The sequence below is a fragment of the Hevea brasiliensis genome, chromosome 1 (genome assembly GCF_030052815.1).
Source record: "Hevea brasiliensis isolate MT/VB/25A 57/8 chromosome 1, ASM3005281v1, whole genome shotgun sequence".
Taxonomy (NCBI): domain Eukaryota; kingdom Viridiplantae; phylum Streptophyta; class Magnoliopsida; order Malpighiales; family Euphorbiaceae; genus Hevea; species Hevea brasiliensis.
The window spans coordinates 1598359-1623261 of NC_079493.1; the positions used below are offsets into that span (position 1 = coordinate 1598359).

The following is a 24903-nucleotide window of genomic DNA, read 5'->3' on the forward strand; positions in this document are numbered from 1 at the left end:
TTTATTTACTTTTAATAATTAAATTCAAACTCATCCTCCATTCTCTTCATTTCTTCTAAAAATTCTAAGTTGCAAAAGCTCCCTTCCCTTTCGCCACCATCCTTATTCAAGAATATTGACAGAAAGAAGCTAAATTTATTTATTTTTTCTTCATCCTTTCTGTGGTTTCATCACCATACTTTATCCTTCTCTCTCTTGTTTTTGTTATCAAGTGTTGGTTTGCTGGTGCCTCCACAGACACCCCATATCTCCCGTCTCCGTCACCACGTGGTTTTGCAATTTTTCTAACGGCTATTTAAATTCCATGACCATATTTGCATTATAATTCACCATTGTTGCTCAGCAATCTCATATTTTCTCTTGCTGGTTTGTCCTTTTTTCTTACTCATATTGCTAGAGTTTTATTCTCTCTGTCTCTTATTTTTCCTCAATGGGTTGTTATTGTTTCTGTTCTTTTGAGTGAAACCCAAGTTAAATTTTCCCCACAACTTACCACCGAGACTCTCTTTATCTTTTTTTTTTTTTTTTTCTCATTTCCTGAAAAAAAATTGTTTTTTTTTTCCATCTTCCATGGCGTCAATTCTCTTTCGAAAGATATGCTTTGAGGAGCCTGTTAGGTTCCAGTCTTATGAATCCCAACAATGTGAGAAGAAAGAAAAAATTGTTGCCTCTGCTACCAAAAATGACTTAGAAATTACCAAGAAAAGGACTAAAAGAAAGCCCAAAGAATTGGGTTGCATAGACTACTGTTGTTGAATGATTGGGTATATGTGCACTATTTGGTGGCTTCTGTTTTTCTTGTATCACTGTTTTCCAGCCACATTACCTGGCCTTCAGGTTCCTGAATCACCTGGGACAAGACTTAAACGTGAAGGCTTGACTGCTCAGCATCCAGTGGTTTTGGTGCCTGGATTTATTACTGGAGGCCTGGAGCTCTGGGAGGGCAAGCCTTGTGCAGAAGGTCTTTTTCGAAAGCGACTTTGGGGTGGTTCCTTCTCTGAGATGTTAAAAAGGTTTCCTTTGGAATTGAATCACTATTTCTTTAATCAATTTCGCATGTTTTAATATTGAATTATAGATATGAGAAATTGCAGTGAAATTGTTCTGGAATTTAACCCATTTTTTCTCAGCAGATTGGGACTTACTATGCATATGATTAATCACATTTTGTTTCTTGTTTTTTCAGTGAAATTGTGTTTCATTTTAGATTGAATATTATATTTGATGGGAATTATATTAATTTTTTGATGTTGGTTCAATCGCCTGTATTTGTCACAATGAGACTGTCTCTAAGATGGTTGAACTCCATTTTTGTTCAATTCCAGATGTTAGAATTTGGATTGCACTTAAATTTTAATATTGTATTTGCTCTATTCATGAGTTGATACTTTGACGAGATTAAATGAGCTCATATGCAAGTTTTGTTGGAATGTTTAGGCCACTTTGTTTGTTGGATCACTTGATTTTGCACAATGAGACTGGTCTTGATCCGCCTGGTGTTCGAGTTCGTGCAGTCCAAGGTTTGGCTGCAGCTGACTATTTTGCTCCAGGGTACTTCGTTTGGGCTCTTCTCATTGAGAATTTGGCACAAATTGGCTATGAAGAGAAGAATCTCTTTATGGCAGCCTATGATTGGAGGCTCTCTTTTCAGAATACAGAGGTATATGTAGCTCTTATTCTCTTAATGCACCCATCTATTTTGAAATTCGCACTATATTAGATCTCTGGTTGTTATTAGCTTCAGCAGTGTTGATCATGAGTAACAGTCTAATTTCTTAATGAAATTCCTGAAGCCTTCTTTAACTTTTAACATGTATAGCAACTATGGAGTGTTTTGGAAGGCAGATGAAGTGTGAATTGTGGCTTTAATACTAAAATTCACCAGAGTTTTGACTTAATAGCAAACACACGCAGACTGACATTTTTTGTTGGCATAAATGGAAACATTGCTTTTTTTATTTTTTTCCTTTTAAATTTGGAAAATTATGTATTATGACTATTCTTGCTCTTGAGGGTTTTGGAAGTAGAATATTCATTTAATTTCTGGTGGTTCTCTGATTATGTCCCTAAGGGTTCCTTTTTAGACCAAAAGCATTTCAATTTTGTATAATTATATGATTAAATTGAATTGAGTTTCCACTAATATATTCCTTACTCGAAACAAGCAGATTCGGGACCAGGCTCTTAGTAAATTGAAGAGTGTAATAGAGCTTATGTATGTAACAAATGGTTATAAGAAAGTGGTAGCGGTTCCCCATTCCATGGGTGCTATGTATTTTCTGTTAGTAGTATGTTCTAGAGCATATTATTTAGTATGTATCTTGTACATGTTTTATTAATAAAAAGTCATTTTCACTTTTCCGTTTACATAATATATTTATGTGTAATAGAAAAAGTCCATTGAATTTTGTTAGAAATTCTATTCTTAAGTTGTTAAGAATATGAGTGACAGTATTTCTAGCACAAATTATCATAAATTGGTTCACAATCGAGATACTTCACACAGGATATGACTTATCCAGAAAGATTATATTCATGTTTGTCTCCAATATATTTATATGAGATATAAATAAGATGGAATTGTGAGTTTCATGCCATATAACAAACATGATAAGCACTTATGTAAGATAAGTAGGCCGAACCAGTGACATTTATAACCAACACATGGAGTTTACTCTTGTCAATGCATTTTCATAAATCATATCCGTGCATATAATCTTTAGACTTGAGATAGCACAATTATCTTATATATAGGTGATTTGAGTTTGATACTGCTTTTATACTTGTACTGTGTATGGGTATATGGACATGTGTTAGCTCCTACTAGTTATATATGCAGGTAGGTGTTGATCAAGATGAAATCTGTTACCCTAAGTAAATAGTGATAAAATCCTATGTTTATTTAATTGTTCTTGATGTTTCAAGTTCCTGGCCAAGAAAGATAGATTTAATTAGAAAAGAGTTTCTGATGAAAAAATCTTTTTAATCAAGAATTAAAATTAAAAGAGAACATAATATTCATAGCAAATGGGGTTTGACATAAATTATGACTCCAGCTCGAATTGAGATTTTGTAACAGAGAGATTTTAGTGCATGGTAACATATGATAAAAGGTTCATTTAAGGTATTCCTTATTACTGATTGGCTGGCCATGGCATGCTATGCTAGGTGTTAACCATGATCTATGAGGTGCATAAAATGATTTAGAGAAATCATGTATGGTAAGAAATATTCTGATGATATTAAGAGTTAATATCATATCTCATTGCCAATTAGTGATGAGCCTAGTGAGTTACACACATACACAAATAATCACCAAGTTAAATGTGATTTAATTAATTAGTTAAAGAGTTTAATTGATTAATTAAATAGGTTTGATATGTAATTAGATTACAAAGTCCCTAACATGGCTTAAAACCAAATCTAGGTTATTGGATGTATAGTATAAGTTAAATTTATATTTAAAGTATTTAAATATGAATTTAATTATGAGAAATTAATTAATAGAGTTTAATTAATTAATTTGTATTTGATATAAATTGAGTAGAAAAAGAGAAATAATTATTTTGGATTGAGAACTCAAAATTAAGACACAAGAGTAATTTGGTCATTTCATATGGTGACATATGGCACCATGAGATGATGACACATGGTACTACACATAAGCTTGCCATTTGTCTTTTAATCATGTAAGATGATTAAAGACAAGATCAAATTTAGGTTTGACACTTGGCACAATGTGATTGGATCAATTAAACTAAGAACAAATCAGAAGATGACATGTGACAAGGGTTTTAAGTGATGACCTAGCTATCTATATAAGGGAAAGGATGAAAGAACAAAAATGCAATCTGATTTTCTCAAATAGGTGCTGCCACTCTTGTCTTCTTCTTCTTCTCTCATCAATTCAAAGAGAATTGCCAACATTCTCTTGAATTAAAATTGCTAGAAATCGTTTCTAGTGTCCTATATATATCTATAACATCTCTAAAGGCAAAACATTAATTTCTAATTGATTGGAAAAGCTTAAGAAGCTGTTCAAGAGGCTGCCATTAGTGATCTTAGTGTGGACAAGCTAGAAGGACAACATCTGGGGTCCTAGGTGCTTTACAAAGGTACCAAACACAACTACAGTGCATCAAAAGATTAGTGCACATATTCTTGATTTAATCTAGGGTTCTAATGAATTAATCTGTTAATTCTAAAAATCTTAAATGACAAACATAGATCCAAATACATATTAAAAGAGTTTTAATATATAATTGAGCATTGAAATTAATAGGTAAAAATTGAATCTTGCATATTAAAAGAGTTTTAATATATAATTGAGCATTGAAATTAATAGGTAAAAATTGAATCTTGCATGATGCATGAGATCCGAGAAGAAAATTTTTTGAATTCAATGTTCTAATATAATAATTTTTCATGTTTCCGCTCCTTTAATTGGTATCAGAGCCACTATATTTGTCATTTAGATTATTGATTATATGATTTAATTGTGTGATTTGATCAAAAGATGATTGAATCATTGCTGGTTGGACCAACAATGTGGCGGCATGAAGAAGAGTTCCATTGGTGCGCATGGTTTGGTGCATTCAACCATGTGCATGGCTTTTGGGCTCGAATGTGGGCTTAGTTTCAAGGCCCATAATTAGGCCCATGACTAATTAAAGTGTTTAATTAGGAGTTTTAATTACACAATTAAATTTTGATTCAAATCTGAATTTTTAAATTTGTTTGAATCATATTTAAATCTGGATTTTTAAGTTGAATATAGGATATTCAATTTAATTTTAGTATGTATGTTTTATTTAATTATTAAATAGTGATATGTATGATGGATGATCATGGACAATAAAAGACTAATGTGATTGAATTTATTTTTTTTATGTTTCTTTGGGTTGTAAATTAATTAATTTATTTTAATTTATTTTAGTGGCATGTATTATAAAGATTGTAATATTTTTTTTTGTTGTAATTTCATTTATTTGGTTTTTGTAAATTCGCCTTGGTATGCCAAGGATTACTATGTAATTGGATTGTAAGAAGATCAAGAAGGTCAAGAGCATTGGTGGGACCAGTGGGAGGAATTCAAGATCAATTGTTGATTATATACTCTTTTAGCAACTCTTGTAATATGAATGAATGAAATGCACCTAAGAATGTCTTGATTCAATTCTTGGTGGCTTATAATTGAATCCCTTAGAAAGTCCATGATCATACCATATTTATTATTCATGAATGCATAAGATGTACGGGAATGTATGCAAGTATATGATATATGCATGCTAATTGGATAATATGCAAAGTGAGACCATAATAGTAATTAGGTTGACCACAAAATCTTCCAAACAAATGATTAAGTTAGAAATAGTATAATTAAAGTAATTATAACATGGGCCCTCCATTGAGACAATTATTTTAAGAAATTTTGAATACTTGCATATGATGCAATTAATTTAAGAGATTTTTTTAAGAATAATTGTTAAGCATGAGATGTTGTAAATATATAAATGGTTTGATGGCCAATAATGGATGTACCTGAGGACATTAAAATTATTTGCATGTTTACTGGCTCAATGGGATCAACTTAACTAATACAAGATAAATTAATAATGGATGTGCCTGAGATTTTGAGCATTAGGGGCTAGGTAAAGAATTAAACCTCACATGAGATGTGATGGGCAAGGAGTTGCTCATTTACAGTTTATTGAAATTCCAATAATGGATATGCCTGAGGATGATCAATAAGACTATAAGAATTCAATCACCCACTAGAAATCCATCCAACTAGGATTTCTGTTTTCTACTTTGGAAGTGTAGGATTCGTTAAGTTAGTGGGATGACCAATTTGATTAAAAGACCAAAATCATTTTGGTTAAATACATGATATATTTACTAATTAATCTGATTATTTTCTGTAGTTAATTTTTTGATAATAATGAGCACACCACAACTGAAGGAACGAAAGCGTGAAAAACACAAGTTTATACCATTGAATTCAAAAATTTTCACCTAAGGTCACATGCATCATGCAAGATTTATTTTTATCTATTTGATTTCAATGATAAACAATATATTAAAACTCTTTTAATATGTTTTTGGATCTGTATTTGCCATTTAAGATTTTAAAATTAATCAGATTAATTTTAGAACCCTAGATTAAATCAAGAACGATTACACTAACCTCTTGATGCACTGCAGCGTGTCTGCGCCTTTGAGATCCGTCTTCAGGATACCAGATGTTGTCCCTCTAGCTTGTCCACACCAGGAACACCTATGGCAGCCCTTGAACAGCTTCTAAAGCTTTTTCTATTAATTAGAAATTCAAGTTCTACCTTTTAAGAGATTAGAGATGTAAACAGGACACTAGAAACAATTTCTAGTGTTCTTAATTCAAGAGATTGATGGCTAATCTCTTTGAATTGATGAGAGATGAAGAAGAATAGATGAAAAGCCTCAAAGTGGCGTGACAAAGGAGGAGTGGCTGCTGGTTGCTATTCTTTTTCATAACAACACTTAAATAGCTAGGTTAACACATTAAACCCTTGCCACATGTCACCCTTTGATTAGCTCTAGGTTTAAGTGACCCAATCACATTGTGCCAAGTGTCAAACCTATATTTAATCTTGATTTTAATCATCTTACATGATTAAAAAACATTTGGCAAGCTTATGTGTAATCCCATGTCTCACCATCTCATGGTGCCACATGTCACACTGTGAAATGACCAAAATACCCCTGTGTCTTAATTTTGAGTTCTTAACCCAAAATAATTATTTCTCTTCTTCTAATTAATTTATATTAAATATAAATTAATTAATTAATCTCTATTAATTAATTTCTCATTAATTAAATTCATATTTAAACACTTTAAATATAAATTTAACTTATATTATACATCCAATAATCTAGATTTGGTTTCAAGTCATACTAGGGACTTTGCAATTCAATTGCAAACCAAACCTATTTAATTAATCAATTAAACTCTTTAATTAATTAATTAAATCATATTTAAATAGGTGATAACTTGTGTATGTGTGTGACTTACTAGGCTCATCACTAATTGGCAATGAGACATGATATCAACTCTTAATATCATCAGAACTCTTTCTTATCATAAATGATTTCTCTAAATCATTTTATGAACCTCATGGACCATGGTTAACACCTAGCATAGCATGCTATGGCCACCCAATTAGTAATAAGGTTTACCTTAAATGAACCTATAATCATATGTTACCATGCACTAGAATCTCTCTGTTACAAAATCCTAACTCAAGTTGGAGTCATGGTTTATGTCAAACTCCATTTGTTATGAATATTATGTTCTCTTTTAATTCCAGTTCTTGATTAAAAAGATTTTCTCATCAGAAACTCTTTTCTGAATAAATCTATCTGTCCTGACCAGGAACTTGAAACATCAAGAACAATTAAATGAACATAGGATTTTATCTCTATTTACTTAGAGGAACAGATTCCATCTTGATCAATACCTACCTCCATATATAACTAGTAGGAGCCAACAGATGCCCATATACCCATACACAGTACAAGTATGAAAGCAGTATCAAACTCAAGCTACCTATATACAAGATAACTGTGCTATCTCAGGTCTAAAGATTATATGCACTTATATGATTTATGACAAAACATTGACAAGAGTAAACTCCATGTGCTTGTCATAAGTGTCACTGGTTCGGCCTACTTATCATTTATAAGTGCCTATCATGTTTGTAATATGGCATGAGACTCACCATTCCATCTTATTTATATCTCATATAAATAATTTGGTAACAAACATGAATACAATCTTTCTGGATAAGTCATGTCCTTATTATGAAGTATCCTCGATTGTGAACCTATTTATGATACTTTGTGCTAGAAATATTGTCACTCATATTCTTAACAACTTAAGAATAATATTTTTAACAAAATATTAATGGACCTTTTCTATTACACATAAATATATTATGTAAACGGAAAAGTGGAAATGCCTTTTATTAATAAAAATATGTACAAGATACATACTAAATGATATACTCTAGGGCATACTACTAACAAACCACCACCATCCAATATCCTTGCAAGCATACTTGATCCTAATAGGTTGATAAGACCTAATCTTTCTGATTGGCTAAGAAATTTGAAACTTGTCCTGAACCATGAACATATAGGATATGTTCTAAAGTCAAATGTTCCTAGTCTCTTACCTCTAGAGGCCACTTAAGAGGAACATGAAACTTTGGACAAGTGGAAGGAGCATGATATGAGAGCCAAGTGTTACATGCTTACTTCTATGAGTAATGAGTTACAGAAGCAGCATGAGAACATGCAGAGTGCGAGTGAGATCCTCCTTCACCTATAAGAGTTGTATGGTGAGCACAGCAGAAATGCTAGGTATGAGATATCTAGACAGCTATTCCACATGAGGATGTCTGAGGGATAGAATGTTAAGGATCATGTTTACAAGATGATTCAGCTGATTTAGTAGTTTGAACATCTTGACTTTAACATGGATTTCCAACTGCAGACAGATTTGATCCTTCAGTCCCTACCTGAGTCATTTGGAAATTTTGTGACAAATTTTCATATGACTAAGCAAGAATACACCTTGGCTGCTCTACTTAAAATGCTAGTTATTGCCCAAAAGAATATACCGGGCAATAAAGGAAAAAAGGTAGCTTTAATTGCATCTTTTTTTGCTGGAAAGTCCAACAAGAAGAAGGGCAATAAGAAAAAGAAACCTCAAATTCCTGATCCTTCCAAGAAGATAGCTAAACAGAAAGAGAAAACCAAAGCTGATGGAAGCAAAGGAAAGTGTTTCCACTGCCAAAAGGTTGGGCACTGGAATAGAAGCTGCTAAGAGTATAGCAAATAGTAGAAGCTTGCAGTCACGAGATATTAGACTCCAGGTTGGTAATAGTTCTACTGTTGAAGCTTTAGCCATAGGATCTAAATCTTTTTATATGTGTGGACATGTTTTGTGTTTGAATAATATTTTATATGTACCTGATGTTTTTAAGAATATCATTTCTATATCTAGTTTGACTAGAAATGGCTATGAATTTCAGTTCACATATGATGTTTGCAATATTTATTTTGGAAATAAATATGTTGGCTCGGGTTATATGCATAATGGTCTTTATTATTTGGATAATAATAACAAACACAAATTGAATGCAAGTGATCTAAATGAATGCAATGCCATAGTGAAAATCAACTTAAGTTCAAAATATATTTGACACTTAAGATTAGGTCATGTTGTAGAAGATAGGATTGCAAAACTGGAGAAAATGGGAATTCTATACTCATTGGGTTCTGAACCTACTCCAACTTGTGAATCTTGCCTTCAGGGCAAAACAACTAGATCACCCTTTGTTGGACAATGACTAAGAACTGAAAATATTTTGGAGCTAATAAATAGTGATGTATGTAGTCCATTTAAAGAAATAGCTAGAGGCAGTTTTCATTACTTTATTACCTTTACTGATGACAAATCAAGGTTTGGGTATTTGTATTTGATGAAATACAAATATGAATCCTTTGAAAAGTTCAAAGAATTTAAATCTGAAGTAGAAAATCAAACAGAAAAAAGTATTAAAGCTCTTCGATCAGATCGTGGAGATGAATACTTGAGTACTGAATTTGATGAATACTTGAAAGAGCATGGCATTGTTTCCCAGCTGACTCTTCCAGGAACACCACAGCTGAATGGTGTATCTGAAAGGAGAAATCGTATCCTATTGGATATGGTACGTAGTATGATGAGCTATACTGATATGCCAATCTCCTTTTGGGGATTTGCATTAGAATCAGCTTTGCATGTTCTGAATAACATTCCATCAAAATTAGTATCTTCCACAGCTTATGAGATATGGCATGGAAGAAAACCAAGTCTTAAGCATGTTAAGATTTGGGGTTGTCCAGCTTATATCAAAAAGCTGAATACTGATAAATTGGAAACCTTATTAGAAAAGAGTCGATTTGTTGGATATCCAAAAGAGAGTTTTGGATATTATTTTTATTTGCCTACATTACAAAAGGTTATGGTAAGTAGAGATGTCACATTTCTTGAACAACAGTTTGTTCAAGAAGGAGGCAAAGGAAGGCAAATAGAGTTAGAATTAGAGAATTCTGACCAACCAACAGATCAGATGGATATAGATCCATCTAGTCAACCTACATCTGTTGATGAAACATCTGCTGTAATTCCTCGCAGATCAACCAGGATATCTCACCCACCAGTGAGATATAGTTTTCTTCATGAAGAAGAACAAGAGTTGTCTACTCATGAAGAAGTAGATCATGGAGATGATCCACTTACCTATGAAGAAGCTATATCAGATATAGACTCTTCAAAATGGATTGATGCTATAAAATCTGAGATTGATTCTATACATAAGAATCAAGTTTGGGATCTTATTGATCCACCTGAAGGTATTATACTTATAGGGAACAAATGAGTTTTCAAGAAGAAAATTGGTTCTGATGGAAAGGTAGAGACTTATAAAGCAAGGCTAGTAGCGAAAGGGTTTCGTCAAAGGCAAGGAATCGACTATGAGAAGGCTTTCTCGCCTGTTGCCATGCTTAAATCAATTAAGATTCTGTTAGCAATAACTGCATACTATGATTATGAGATTTGGCAGATGGATGTCAAAATAGCTTTTCTCAATAGATATATTGAAGAAAATATTTTCATGGAATAACCTAGGGGTTTTGAATCCCAAGATAGTTCCAAGGTATGCAAGCTAAAGTGATCCATTTATTGGTTGAAATAAGCTTCGAGGAGTTGGAACATCCATTTTGATGAAGCCATTAAGTCATTTGATTTTATAAAAAAATGAGGATGAGCCATGTGTATAAAAGAAGGTTAGTGATAATGCTATCACTTTCCTTGTCTTATATGTGGATGATATTTTGTTGATAGGTAAGGACACATGTATGTTGATAACTGTAAAGGTATCGTTGTCAAATAAATTCTCCATGAAAGACTTAGGGGAGGCAACCTATATTCTTGGAATTCGCATCTATAGAGATAGAGCGAAAAGAATAATTAGTTTATCCCAAAGTCTATACTTGGAAAAGGTGTTAAAGAGGTTTAACATGCTTAATTCCAAGAGAGGATTGTTACCAGTGAGACATGGTATCCACCTTTCTAAAGAGATGTCTCTAAAGACACCTGAAGAAAGAGATAAAATGGCCAGGATTCCATAGGCTTCGGCTATTGGAAGTTTGATGTATGCAATATTGTGTACTAGGTTGGATATAGCATATGCTGTTAGTTTGACTAGCAGGTATGAATCCAATCCAGGTTTGAAACACTGGATAGTTGTCTAGAATATCCTTAAGTACTTGAGAAGAACTAAGGATTTATTCTTGATATATGGAGGTGGTGACTTGCAATTGGATGGTTATACTGATTCTGATTTCCAATTAGATATCGATGATAAAAAGTCTACCTCTGGGTATGTGTTCATTTGTAATGGAGGTGTAATCAGTTGGAAGAGTTCCAAACAGAGTACGACTGCAGATTCCATTACCGAGGCTGAGTATATTGTTGCATCAGATACTGCAAAGGAAGTTGTTTGGATAAAAAAGTTCGTGACAGAACTTACAGTAGTTCCTTCCATTGAGTCAACAGTTCCACTCTACTGTGACAATAATGGAGCATTCATACAGGCTAAGGAACCCCGGTCTCACCAGAAATCCAAACACATAGAAAGGTGCTATTACATTGTCAGAGAGATAGTTGGGCGAGGCGATGTAGCCATGCAGAAAATAGCATCAGCTGAAAATCTAGCTGATCCATTCACTAAGCCTATGTCACAAGCTCAGTTAAACCGTCATCTTGAGAAGATGGGTCTAAGATATTGTAATGAATGGCTTTAGTGCTAGTGGGAGATTGTTAGTAGTATGCCCTAAAGCATATCATTTAGTATATATCTTGTACATGTTTTATTAATAAAAAGGCATTTTCACTTTTTCGTTTACATAATATATTTATGTGTAATAGAAAAGGTCTATTGATATTTTGTTAGAAATTCTATTATTAAATTATTAAGAATATGAGTGACAGTATTTCTAGCACAAAGTATCATAAATTGGTTCACAATCGAGAATACTTCACATAGGACATGACTTATCCAGAAAGATTGTATTCATATTTGTTTCTAATGTATTTATATGAGATATAAATAAGATGGAATAGTGAGTCTCATGCCATATAACAAACATGATAGACACTTATGCATGATGAGTAGGCCGAACCAGTGACATTTATGATAAGCACATGGAGTTTACTCTTGTCAATGCATTATAATAAATCATATCAGTGCATATAATCTTTAGACCTGAGATAGCATAATTATCTTATATATAGGTGGTTTGAGTTTGATACTACTTTCATACTTGTACAGTGTACGAGTATATGAGCATGTGTTGGCTCCTACTAGTTATATATGGAGGTAGGTATTGATCAAGATGGAATCTTTTACCCTAAATAAATAGGGATAAAATCCTATGTTCATTTAATTGTTCTTGATGTTTCAAGTTCCTGGCCATGACAAATAGATTTAATCAGAAAAGAGTTTCTGATGAGAAAATCTTTTTAATCAAGAATTGGAATTAAAAGAGAACATAATATTCATAGCAAATGGGGTTTGACATAAACCATTACTCCAGCTCGAATTGGAATTTTATAATAGAGAGATTCTAATGCATGATAACATATGATAAAAGGTTCATTTAAGGTATTTCTTATTACTGATTGGGTGGCTATGGCATGCTATGCTAGGTGTTAACCATGATCTATGAGGTGCATAAAATGATTTAGAGAAATCATTTATGGTAAGAAAGAATTCTGATGATATTAAGAGTTAATATTATATCTCATTGCCAATTAGTGATGAGCCTAGTGAGTCACAAGTAATCAGCAAGTTAAATGTGATTTAATTAATTAGTTAAAGAGTTTAATTAATTAATTAAATAGGTTTGGTTTGCAATTAGATTGCAAAGTCTATAGCATGGCTTGAAACCAAATCTAGGTTATTGGATGTATAGTATAAGTTAAATTTATATTTAAAGTATTTAAATATAAATTTAATTATGAGAAATTAATTAATAGAGTTTAATTAATTAATTTATATTTGATATAAATTGATTAGAAGAAAAAAAATAATTATTTTGGGTTGAGAACTCAAAATTAAGATACAAGGGTAATTTGATCATTTCACAGGGTGACATATGGCACCATGAGATGGTGACACATGACACTACACATAAGCTTATCATTTGTCTTTTAATCATGTAAGATCAAAGTCTAGATTAAATTTAAGTTTGATACTTGGTACAATGTGATTGGGTTAATTAAACTAAGAGCCAATCAGAAGATGAAATGTGGCGAGGGTTTTAAGTGATGACCTTGCTATATAAGGGAAATGATGAAAGAACAAAAATGCAATCTGATTTTCTCAAAGAGGTGCCGCCACCCTTGTCTTCTTCTTCATCTCTTCTTCTTCATCTCTCAGCAATTCAAAGAGAATTACCAACATTCTCTTGAATTAAAATTGTTAGAAATCATTTCTAGTGTCATATATACATCTATAACATCTCTAAAGGCAAAACATTAATTTTTAATTGATTGAAAGGCTTGAGAAGCTGTTCAGGGGCTGCCACTGGTGATCTTGGTGTGGACAAGCTAGAGGGACAAAATCTGGGGTCCTAGGTGCTTCACAAAGGTATCAAACACAACTACAATGCATCAAAAGGTTAGTGCACATGTTCTTGATTTAATTTAGGGTTCTAATAAATTAATCTGTTAATTCTAAAAATCTTAAATGACAAATATAGATCCAAATACATATTAAAAGAGTTTTAATATGCAATTGAACATTGAAATCAATAGGTAAAAATTGAATCTTACATGATGCATGAGACCCTAGAAGAAAATTTTTTAAATTTAATGTTCTAATCTAATAATTTTTCATGCTTTCGCTCCTTCATTTTCTACACTTCCTTAAATGGATTGAAACGCCTCCTCCAATGGGAGGTGGTGGTGGTGGTCCAGGTTGGTGCAGCAAGCACATAAAAGCAATCATGAACATTGGTCCAACTTTTCTTTGTTCTCCAAAGATGGTTACTAGTATACTCACTACAGAGGGCAAAGACGCTGCATGGTTCAGGTTGGTGTTTGCAGTCTTTTCCTTGTATTAGTTGTCAGTGGCGGATCCATATTATAAAAAGAGGGGTCAATTACTTTTACTACAAAAATCCTTGTATATGTATACGTATTTATTTAATTGACCCCTTATATATAGATTAAATTATTGAACCCTCCTTTTGGTAAAATTTAAAATTAAATAAGAGTATAATAATATTTTATCAAGATAAAATTATACAGTTGCTTGTGTGATTAATTGATAAATGACTTTTTAATCACCTATATAAAAAGAGATATATTTGATAGTATTAATAATATTGTAATTCTTGATATTATTAGTATCAATCCAATTAAAGATATTAATATTATATATATTTTTTATGTTTTTAGTAGTATTTTATTATTTATTTTTTATATTTTGACCCAAGAAAATAAATTTTCTAGATCCGCTGATGTTAGTTGCTTTTAGCTGGTGACACAAACATGTATGTTTTTGTCATTTTGCTTTCCTAAGGTCTACACAAGAAAATTGATTCTTTTGAAATGTTTGCATGGATATGGAAGATCTTTTTTTACTGGTGTTTTGGATCCTGAACTTCTCGGGCTTCAAATTGTAGAGCATGTCCTTTGGTTATAACATGGGATTCAACCATTTCATTGCTGCCTAAAGGAGGAGAGAATATCTGGAGTAACCTGGATTGGTTTCCTGAAGTAGGGCAAGTTTGTGTTTTGTCAAATAATATATCCTCGCAAAACTCTGTAATGATAACAGTAGTGATGTGAAAGAGTAAAATAAGTACGGAAGGATAGTTTCTTTTAGCAAGTCAGCTTCACAATTACCATCCTCAGAGCTTCCCTCTCCTGACACAAAGGTACTTTTCTATTATGTTGCTGCCTCAAACCTTTAATGTTGATTTACCTAGCAACATATCTTGTTTTGTGTAGTACCACCAAAGGCTCATTGCTGGATCCACTGTCCACCAGTTATCTTGATTTTCTTGAGAAAACCTACAAGGACAAAACTGTTTTATGAAATTTTAATTTGGCAGAACTGTGGAATGGTGCACTGATTGAGACTGAGAAAAAAACAAGATTTCCAGTTGCAGTTTCCTTCGAGATTTTATAAGAAAAAAACATAATAATCCTCTCCATGGACAAAGGAATAAAAATGCTTCCTGTATTTGATTCATTGATTGGAAAGTTTTAAGTTCATAGATTGCCAACTAAACTAATTTTTTTAATAAGCCATGCTTAATGCCAGGGCAATACTCATATTTTATTTTATTTAGATTTCTAGTGTAATGTTCTTTTGTTTTACATAACATGGATGATGACAAAGATATGTCAACAGGAATTTTTTGGTTCACATACCAACAAGAATTCAGAGTCCTCATGTGGAGAGGTTTGGACTGAATACGATGTGATAAACAGGGAAAGTATAAGAAAATTTGCAGAAAATAAAGATTTTACAGTTGCAACTATTTTTGATTTACTTCGTTTCGTGGCTCCAAAAATGATGCAACGTGCTGAGTCTCAATTCTCTCATGAGATTGCTGACGACCTTGATCCTAAGTATGAACATTACAGATACTGGTCTAACCCACTAGAGACCAAGAGAGCATGAATATCATTTATTAGATTTGTAAATAATAGCAGATTTAACTTAAGAAACTGTTTAGTCATGTCTTGCCATCATTTGGCATACAATTCTTAGATTAAATGAAAATTGTGAATAATGTGCATGAAATATTTGTGTAGTTGCAGTATCCACGTATGTCTGAAACATACCTGAAAAATAGCTTCTGTCGATAACAACTTATTTTCACTTTTAAGAATGGCTTTTGGGGATGGAAAACAATTTTTATTGGCTATAGGCTTGTGCCAAATAGGTAGAAATGGAAATTGATATCATTTGCCCTGTTAAAGACCATTGAACTGTTTTAGATTATCAATCAAAGCCACAAGACAATGTCCAAAATTCTCCTTCCTGAAATTTTTCACTAACCTCTAGAATTGCTTCTTGTACTCAAATTTACTGTTGTATATGTTTAATTTTCTCTTAACTTGCTAGTGGTTCATGATGTTTTTCCTATTTGATGCACAAGAGTTGGATTTCTGCTACAGGTTACCTGATGCACCGGATATGGAGATATACTGCTCATATGGTGTTGGAGTTCCTACTGAAAGATCATATGTGTTGAAGGTATCCCCAATTGATAGGTGCAAGAGCATTCCATTCCGTATTGACACCTCAGTTGATGGAGAAGAGGGTAGTTGCTTGAAAAGCGGAGTACATTTGGTTGATGGGGAAGAAAGTGTTCCTGCACTGAGTGCTGCCGTCATGTGTGCCAAAGGTTGGAAAGGAAGTACGCGATTCAACCCATCCAGCAGTCCCACGTGCATAAGGGAGTATCAACACAAACCATCAACTAGCCTGCTTGAGGGAAGAAGTACAGAAAGTGGTTCACATGTTGAAATCTTGGGAAATGATGCTTTTATTGAAGATTTACTAAGAGTTGCTGCTGGAGCCACCGGTGCTGAGATTGGAGGTGATAGGATTCATTCAGATATCTTGAAAATGTCTGAGAAAATAAATCTTCAGCTGTGATTATGTATATATATATATATATATATATATATATATATATATATATATATATGTATAGACACATTTACCACAAAGAGAGGAGTCAAAGCGCAGAAAGGGTAGCACTACATGAGTTGCAGCATTCTGGTCTGTCCATTACTGCATTACTGTTGAAAATACCATGGAAGAGTTAAAAAGGTTTGAATAGTTTGTGGGGTGCCCTAGCTTAATGAAATAACTACTTTTGGTGTGAAGGATATGAGTACATAGGCAAGGTGGAAGCATATTTAGAAGTCACTGCTCTGGTAGGGTGGTAATAGAGTGAATGAGATTTTACAAGCTGGGCTGCGCATGTTATCTGAGTTTATATAATCAAATAAAGGATAAATCTTGTTTTTCTTTCTAATCATCAAGTGATCATAGCTTGTAATCTTCTTTTGGCAAATAGTCTACTTAAGAAAAATTATAAAGATCCATTTAGGGTTTTCATGAAATAAAGATTTTGATTTCCAAGTATATTGTTATCTTCACCATTTCCATCTCCATATCATCTACCTTCCATATCTCTCATCACTCTAATGTAGTGACATATCAAACTCACCATGAGAAGTTAAGTGTTTTAATATTCAAACTCAATTCAGCTCAGTTTTAATTTAATAGTATTGGAGTCATTTTAGTATTGTAAAGTCTAGAGTTCGAACATTGATTGAAATCAAATGAATAAAAAGAAAATTACCCTGTTCAGGATTCACTGATATTAGAATGAAATGTTTGACAAAATTGTGCAAATCTTGATCATCGTCAAACATGTCAAAACAAGTGTCATTTTAATTCCGTACAAATTAGGAGGAAGGGAACATCAATTGGCAGGAAGCAAAGATTATCATTGTGGACTTGCCAAAAATCCCATTTTGAAATCAAAGGCTAAAAGTGTTGTCCCAAAGAAAGTGACTAAGATGGGGGTGAATTGACACTTTAGGCAATTTTTCAGTCTTTGCTCAAGACTTAATAAAAAATTGTGGCTTTGCACTTCTATTTATGTGTATAGCTCTATTTTTAAGATGTAATTTAAGTGATCAAACAAGTTATGCACAAATATCAACTCATATACAAAATAATCAGTTAATATTGTCGCAAGGGATTTTGCGGTCGCCTGAACGAACCCTCACCGAAGTGGAAAAGAATGAGGAGTCGCCACCTTAGTTTTGAGGGAAATTAAAGAAAACCATTTGTGAAGACAAATTGAAATAAAACCACTTCAAAACAGAGATTCTAAGTTCGGAATTAAGTAGCGGGTGGGGAAGGTGTTAGGCACCCCACCTCGTCCCTTAATAAGGGTAAGTAGATTTAACTTCGCATTTTTTATAAATTAGTTAGGAGGGCTTGAATGGAAATGTTAATCCTTTTAACAAAAAGGAATATTTAATTTTTCACTAAGTTTGGATTACCCAGATACATAAGTAAATGAGATGACCTTAGTGAGTTACTGTTGTATATTAGTTTTGTTTGAAGGGCTATTTGGTTAAAATTCAATTTGAGAATCGGATAAGATCTCTCCTCCGATCTCTTTTAAAAATTTTGAATTTAGAATCGGATAAGAACTCTCTTCCGATTTCTTTTAATATTTTAGCTTGAAGATCGGATAAGGACTCTCCTCCGATCTCTTTTAATGTTTATTAAAATTTTAGCTTGAGGATCGGATAAGAACTCTCCTCCGATCTCTTTTAATATTTATTAAAGTTTTAGCTGAGAATCGGATAAGAACTCTCCTCTGATCTCTTTTAATATTTATTAAAATTTTAGCTCGAGGATCGGATAAGAACTCTCCTCTGATCTCTTTTAAGTTATTTGTTAAAGTTTTAGGTGAGAATCGGATAAGAAACCCTCCTCCGATCTCTTTTAAAATTATTTGCTGAAATTCTGGTTGATGATCAAATAAAGACCCCTTTCTGCTCTCTTCTATTTAAACGGTAGTCGAATAAGGGTCTTTTCGATCTCTCTAAATTTTACCTATCGAGAGGACCTAAGGCTAAGGGTTCTGACGTTCAAAAGTGTCAAGGAGTCTGCGCAAGACCTTTTTAACTTATTGGTACCTTAGGACTGGGCAGGGGATGCCAAACCGAATCCTCTGACCTTCCTATATGGTCGCTCCACCAGCATTTTTGGTAGTCGATCTATTCCATTTAGTTATCCAGGGTATGGTTTTACTCTGTCTTATGACGTCTTGCCCTATGACCTATTGAATTATTCTAGTGACTCAGCTTTACCATTTTCCAGGCTTATTATTCAGACCTTTCATCATTTTAAAAGGACTCTTAAGTTGCCGTTACCTACATCTCATCCAACTACTTATGTATCGCTTGGAACTAGATGACTTACGCTCAGAAATAATAAAGGTTAACAAAGGTATCGATACGGAAATAAACTAGAGCACAACCTTCTTCTGTATCTTTCTAGCGTGATATGAACTTAAAGAAAATAACATACATAAAGAAAGAAGAATGGAAATGCGTAAAATAAGAACTAAACTTAATAAAATGGCAACATGAATACTGACCTGTAAGGAGTCGATTCTAGTGAACTAACCGAGAATCACAAAACGCAATAAGATTGCAAATTGATAGCCGGGAGACTAAGGTTCGCCTTGGAACAAAGAGTGCTTCACTAAATGCAATCGAGTCAGAATTATACCCAAGTTTAAATGAGATTTGAGCATGGGCGATGGAAGTGAAAATAAAGATAACAAGGAACTGCAAAATGTGAACGCTGCGGGATGATGAACGAGCTAAAAATGGAAAGTTTCTGTGTTCCAAATCTTTTAAGAAAAACCTTCAGAAAACTGGTTCCAAAAGTTCTTCTTATGAAAGCGGAGTAACGACCTGAATTAAATTTCAGAGTTCTTCCGCTATAGTAACTTCCTTTTTTTTTCTCCGTCCCTCCTTGAACAGTTTTCATGCAGGTATTTATAGGAACCGAGTGCTCCCCATGAAGGGTCAGGATCTATTTTGAGGGAGATGGAGGGTCAGGATTTCGAAGGACATGATCTGAGGCTCAGGAATTAAAGAGGATCAGAACGGATGGCTGAGATCCCCTTCTGAATATTTGTCATTTTCTTCTTCTAATCTGACGGTCCCAAATTCTCTTGTCAGAAGCGTCAGAAATTTGGGAGTGAAGGCGCCGATCTTGTCGTTTTTCTTCGATCAGGGCTCGAGCTCGTCCTTACAAGTAAGATCAACGATGGAGATTAGGATGTCTGTGTCATCTGACGACGCATGTCGGAAATGCGAGCGGTCTGGGGCGTGCGGTTGAGATTTTACCTGCAGCGCTTTAACTACCTCGGCTCTGATTATGGTGACGGCGGTAGGCGCCTTATTCCTTTTGTTTTCTGCTCTCTCTTCCTTTCTGATCTTCTTAACATGATCCTTCTCCGATCTTTCATACCGATCTCCCCTCTTCCGATCTCTATTATTCCAATATTTCCCTTAACTGGCCGGTCGGTCAAAGCATTAATTCCTCGATTCAAGGCGTCCGCCGTTTTACGCTTAGCAATAAATGCCCGATTTTCCCTATATACCCACAGCGAAGAGACTTTCTTCATTCGATTTTCCTCTCTTCCTTCTTACTTTCCGTTCTAGTTGCTCGTGAAGTTAAGCCATGATTGTGGTGTTGATCCCTTCAGATGGACCTCTTTAGTCCCCGACTGAAAATTTACGATCCTGGTGCTCGAATAATCGTGATAACCTTGTCTGATGATGGTGAGAGAATTGGACCAATTAACCGATCTAGATCGCGGACCTTGATCGTGCCGATCTCGAGTCGTTCGGCCGGTATAATCGTGAACCGATTTCGAGAAGACTACTAATGTTCCGCCGACCCTTGGCGGTTGCTCTTCCAAGTTTATTCACTTCTCACCACATTGGGTGTTAAAACGACTTTCCTCCACATTGGGTGTTCGACAATTGCTCGGTTTGATCGATGACATCCTTTGGATCAGTCACAATGTTGACTTTGACATAGGTCCTTTAGATGGGATGTTCCACCGGTCTCTGAGATCGCCCAAATGATATATTTTATTTTCAATGTAATCTGATCTCACCGAAATGATGTAGTCCAATTTTAATGCAATCCGATCTCTAGGGATCGCCCAAATGATGTAATCCAATTTTAATGCAATCCGATCTCTAGAGATCGCCCAAATGATGTAATCCGATCTTTTGGAAATAAAGATTTTATTTTGTCAATTATCATCTTATTATTATTGCATTAATTATTTTCCGATCTCTGAAGTATTTACCCGATCTGACCTTTAATTTAAATGACCCTAAACCGATTCGCAATTCAAAAGATTTATCTTAATCTGCCGATCTCTTTATGGAATTTCCGGAATATTCATGAGACGTGTCAGAAACAGCTGGCAGATCTTGCTGACCGATGCACCGCCTGGGATGCCGTGAGCATTAAATGCTCGGACGAGTATAAATAAGGGTGGGGGTTAGCCATTTGCTCTCTTGTGTCATTTTCAGTTTCTCGCGAACAACTTCAAAATTCTCTCTTTTTCTCAAGCTCTTGAGCTCCGATCAAGCTCTGGTAATGGTTTTGATCCTTCTTTTATTTTAAATTCTTTATTTCCTTTGAATATGAGCGTAGAAAGGTCGAGCGGCGAGCCCTCCTTCCATCCGTTCGTGGTCATCGATGAAGTAGAGGTGGTCGGGCCAAGGTGCGACACGAACCTCCTAGAGTCTCCGTTCGGCTAGGAACGAGTGGCGTTATTAAGGCATGCGCCTTCTTGAGGAGAGAATCTTCCCATGGATGAACCGCCATCGGTCCTTTAAGAAACGTCTGCGATCATTCACCCAGTACAACATTGAGCCCGATTCATATGAACTTATCCGGTGTCACGGCGATCTCCGGGCCGATCATTTCTTCGAAGAGAACGACATGATTATGGTATACGAAGAACAGTTGAAAGCCGGGCTGCGGTTCCCTCTTGACGACTTCTTTAAAGAAGTCTTAAAATTTTTCCAAGTGTGCATAGCTCAAGTTCACCCGAACTCGTGGCGGATCTTAGTAGCCTTCCGAGGCCTCTGCCGAGCTAAGGGATTCCGCCCTACGCCTAAAGTATTCGCCGAATTACATAGGTTAACTCGTCGAAAGGACGATGAGTACTGGTTTTTCCAGGCAAAGCCACATTGCGGGCTCTTCGTCGATCTGCCCTCCTCCCTGAAAAACTGGAAGAACTGCTTCTTCATTCCAAGGAGCAAAATTCCGAACGGCTTTGAGGGTTTTCCTCGTAGCTGGCTACACTAAGGCCCCTTAATTCCGAAGCGTCTCATGTTGAATAGGGAAGAGGGCGCAATGGTGATGGAGTTGAAGGAGCAGGCGTCTAGAGAGAAGTTCTCTTGCTTGGATGCAGTGACCGCCGAGCTGCACCATTGGACGATGGAATTGATCACCGGCAAAGATCGCGGGCTTCAGCTCTCTGACCTTGGCATCGGTATTTTCTACATCTCATATCTCAGGACCTTAGCGATCTCACTGACCTCTTCTTTGTGCAGGTATGGCAAGCGGCGAAGCCTCCAAGGAGAGCCGAAAGCGAAAGAGGGAGATCTCCCAGAAGGTACGGGAGATGAAGCGAGTTGAGGAAATGCAGACACCCAGGCATGAGCCCGGGGAAATACAAGAAGGCTCGTCTCAACCTTCGGGACCGGTGATCGCAGAAGTGGTCCGATCCCCTCCTCGCCGGGAAGAGCCGCCTCCACCTCCTCCAGTTGCTCCGAATGCGGAAGAGGGTTCTTCTCAACCTAACGTGAGGACTATCTCCCGCGGTGCCCAAGTCTTAGTCCACTCACTGGAGACAAATCGTACGGTTCGAGAAAACCCTGGTTTCGCCAAGGTCTTGGCGTCCTCTATCTGTCTTCGAGAAGATCGGGATAGGCTGTCTCCGGATAACCTTGATGATATCTTGACCCGATCCATGAGCCTGAACATGGAGTGCCTGGTGAACCAGCACATCATACGGGAGAAGGCGCATCGCCTGGGTAAAGAGGTCGAGAGGATGGGTCATGAAGCAGCTTCCCTCCGATCTCAACTTTCATCCGCTCAGGGTTACATATCTCAAATTGAGGGGCGAATGAAGTTTTATGAGGACAAGCTGGCCGAGCAGGCCCACGCTTTTGAAGAAGTGCAAGCACTCCGGGCCGATGAAGCTGCTCAACTCGCTCACCTTGCTGAGGAGCTCAAGGTGAAAGAAGAAGAGATAGTGACTGGAGTGGCCGGCGCTTATGTGAATGCTCACAGAGATCTCTGGTGAGCTCAAGAAGCGTTACCACGAGGAGGACTTCTCTGGATGGCCAACGGCTCCAGGGATGAAGGTGAGGAGAGTGAGGAGGAGGCTGAGGGTGAGAGAGGGGATGGACAAAATGTAGATCAGGCTGGGGGTGATCCTCCAGCTGAATAACTTGTACAAATTCTTGAAATGAAATGAAATGCAATGCCTCTTTTGTTCGATGAATGGTTGTGATCGGAAAATTTCTAAATTATTTAAACACTTGATTGTCTGAGTATAACTGAAAGTGATTATTAACCTAAGTGTGAGAGATCGGAAAACACAATGAGCACGAGATCGATAGGGAACCAACGCTAAACGGGACTTGATTAAAATTAGAAATTTGGCTTGAACATTTAAGATCGGGATCATCAGTAAACCGGAACGAAACCTTTGATTATTCTTAAACTTTTGAAAAGGAGATCGGCAACAAAAATGGTAACAAAGATCTAGTGTCAGTTCAATTTCGTTTGTTAACAGAGATCACCAATATACTTGACTGGTCAGGAGATTCGACAATGGGTTTGAGAGATCGGTGAGTGATTTAATGGACCGGTAAGGCTTTGACTGATGTGAGGACTTAGCATTAATTCAATTCCTTGTGAGGAGAGGTCGGAAATGTGGTTATCTAGCAAAGAGAGATTGGAAATGTGGTTAGCTGTCAAAGGGAGACTTAGTACTGGGGATCGATTTCAAAGTTTATTAATTCTGGGGATCGGCCAAAATATGGTGTCGACAAATATCAAGAGTATCTTTTCACATATAAATCACAATTTGGAGGTTTAATTGTTCAAGCTCAGTTTTAACTCAACAAAACAAATTCTCAACACATTCAATATATAATCAGAGAAACAAAGTACTGAAAATTAAAGAGTTAAGGGATGAAAAAAATCAAACACAATGTTTATAGTGGTTCGGCTCTTTTAGCTTACATCCACTCTCCTAAAAGTCCCACTTTGAGAGTCACTCCACTATTTGATCTTTTTCAACATGTAAGATTCAAAATCTTTACAATCTCAACAAGCTTTCCAGGTGCTTAAGAACCTTTACAATGTCTTTACTTCTCACAAAAGACCACAAGCTTCACAAGGTACTTAAAAACCTTCCACAAGCTTTACAAGGTGCTTGAAGACCTTTCACAAGTGTGTCCTCATACTTACACAATCTTAAATAGGTTTTGGTGTAGATGAGATCACTTTTAATAACTCTCAGATATAGAATTTAATACTAAAAAATTGAGAGAGAAGATTTGCCACTCAAGCTTAAGAGTATTTAAATGAAAGCTTTAAAAATAGCACAACAAATTCTCAATAAATAGGAACACATTCATTAAGTAAAATTGTAGTGAATGATGCCTTTTATATGTGTTTTTCATTGCCAAAAATGTCTGCTAGAGAGTGTATTTAACGACTCTTTAATTTTCAAAAAACTAGCCCTTATTTCTTCAAAAGTCGTGTAGCAGAGTTCTGTCAGATCAGAGCATGAAAATAGTTAACTAAAATTTTCATTAGTTAACTAGTTTCATAAGACAGAAAATTTTAGACAACAAAACTAGTTAACTAATTTTTACAACTGGTTAACTAATTTCGCTACTGTCTGACTTAAATTTTAAAAATTTGAGTTTTTGAAGAAATATTATAAAAATTATTTTGACCATTCAAAAACCTTAAAAATGATGTAAAAACACTTTTTAAACTCTTGAATCTAAAAACAAAATTGATTTTAGGTCTTAAATGGCATAATCCCTCCAATATTGTACAATGGACCTAAGGACTTAATTTATATCCTAATTCTTCATGGACTTTGATTCGTCTTGTGTTATACAAGATA

The 24903-nt window shown here is 35.2% G+C and overlaps 1 pseudogene; it reads left to right on the forward strand.

Moving 5' to 3' along the window:
* Positions 1–185: 185 nt before the first annotated feature.
* LOC110650491 (putative phospholipid:diacylglycerol acyltransferase 2) lies at positions 186–16769 on the forward strand (annotated as a pseudogene).
* The last annotated feature ends 8134 nt before the right edge of the window (positions 16770–24903 follow it).